Source organism: Rutidosis leptorrhynchoides, chromosome 1, assembly GCF_046630445.1.
Source record: "Rutidosis leptorrhynchoides isolate AG116_Rl617_1_P2 chromosome 1, CSIRO_AGI_Rlap_v1, whole genome shotgun sequence".
NCBI lineage: Eukaryota > Viridiplantae > Streptophyta > Magnoliopsida > Asterales > Asteraceae > Rutidosis > Rutidosis leptorrhynchoides.
In genome coordinates this window covers 154,264,501-154,266,840 of record NC_092333.1, presented here as the reverse complement: position 1 = coordinate 154,266,840, position 2,340 = coordinate 154,264,501, and positions in this window count along the sequence as shown.

Genomic DNA, 2,340 nt, shown 5'->3' with positions numbered 1-2,340 from the left:
TGAATATTCTCCGGATTCTCAATTGTGAGGTCGGGTTCAAAAAATGGATTATCGAAAATTTGAACTGGAGTACTTGGTCGACTGGATGACGATTCTAAAGAAAAATCAACGGCGGTAATATTTGCTAAATGTCTTGATCTAGTTACAGGTGGTGAACGTACAAAAGGTGGTGAACGTCTTGCTCGGTACATTCACTGAATATCATATTAGTTTTTAAAAGGAAAGAAAAATTATATAAGTTATCCAATCAATAGACTTTTCTGATTTTGCCCACGTTTCGAATAGCCAAAAGATGCAGCAGAGGGGCAGGATTCGTTTGGTCTCAATATAATTGAGGACTGTTTGGCTCCAATAACCCGGTCCACGTACAAATCCAACTATTACTACGAACCAGAAAATTTTGATGTCTATCAATTTAACTACTTAAAATAAATTTTCGTAATTTTAAGAAATTTAGATAAGAAGTAGAATAAAAATCTATGTCCTAAAAACTAGAATGACGAGAAATAAGAAAGAAAAAGAGCGTGTCGGAAAAAGATCGAAAAATAAAAATAAGAAAGAAAAAGAGTGACTTATAGAACTTAAAAACACTAGACTAACCCAACCTTATTACTATCACTAACTTAAAATTATAATCGCAAATTGAGATTACTAATTAGAATGATAATTGATACATAGTAAAAGGTGTCTAAAAATATTAAAGCTTACAAGAAAAACTATATCCCAAATGGCAATAACTTAAAAAAAAAACTAAAACTTAAAAAGGCGTCGCAAAATTCTAAAGTACCTAAATCTTAGTCTAAAGAAAAGCACTTAAGGGATTTTACGGCAAAGCCTAAAAATATATAAATAAAAAAATAACTATGGCAAAAACTATGAATTAAAACTAAATACGAGCGAAAAATACAAAAGTTACGCTAAAACTATTAAAAATGGACAAAATATAAAAATATACAAAAAGTTGTAAAAAGTACAATTTATATAAATATATTATTTTTATATTATTTATTTTATAAAACTATTAATTTTATATATATTAAACTTAATTAAAACTAAATAAAATAAGAAAATTAAAACTAAATATTATACTAATAATACCCTAATTAGGGTTTAAATAATAATAATTAATTAATTACTCCGTATTAAATGCGAGATTAGGGTTTCAGTCACGGGTGTCAGAGCTGCTCCGCGAGTCGCGGTATTCGAGGCTGCAAACTCCGCGAGTCGCGGGGTTCCAATTTTCAACTCAGGTACAGTTTAAAATTCGACGCGTTTTTTTTTTTTTTTATAATTATTAGCGTTGCGCTTCCGGCTTTTAAGCTAGATTTCCCCGGCAGCGGCGCCAAAAATACTTGATAGTTAAAGCTAAGGGGTATAAAATACTATTAAATTTTAGAAGGAAATACTATTAAATACGATACAATTTTACACAAGATATTTATTTATTTATAGAATGGATATACTTAAACCTTGCTACAACACTTATAGGCAGTGTACCTAATCGTACAGTAGTGTAGTTTTTGGTAAGTCCGGTTCGTTCCACAGGGAAAATCTTTTTCACAAAGCTTAACGCTATATTAGTTACTTTTATAAAATTACAAATATATATATATATATAAGTAATATTATTATTATAAAGGGGGGTTTTTTACCGTTTAATGACCGGTTTGTCGATTTTAAAACTTTAGTTGCAGTTAAAACCAAATGTAAAATATAAATAAAAGACTTAATTTAAAGCGTAAAGTAAATAACGATAATGAAATTCCGAATAATAAAAGTGCGATAAAATAAACTTGCGATAATTAAAAAGTACGATAATTAAAAGTGCAATTAAATACAATATCAATAAAAATGCGATAATTACAAGTGCAATTAAATATAAAATAAAGGAAATTAAATATGAAATAAAAGAATTATGCTTATTTAAACTTCCGTAATCATGATGTTTGACGTGTTGATTTTAGTTTTATGCCCATGGGTTAATTGTTCTTTGTCCTGGATTATTTAATATGTCCATACGGATTTGTCCATAATAGTCCATCAGTCATAAATATAAAGAGCGAAAGCCTTCGTCAAATTATTCTTATTCCCGAAGTCAAATATTCCAACTAATTGGGGATTCGAATTGTAAAAAGGTTTTAATACTTTGTTTAATGAATACACCAGGTTATCGACTGCGTGTAAACCAAGGTTTTACTACTTTGTTAACAATTACACCAATTACCCTTGAATGTAATTCACCCCTGTTTCAACAAGTCTATTAACTATTAATCCAGTTCCGTGTTCGGTAAAATGAATAATTATTGGTATTTATAGATATCCCGCCCACCGTACCCAGTC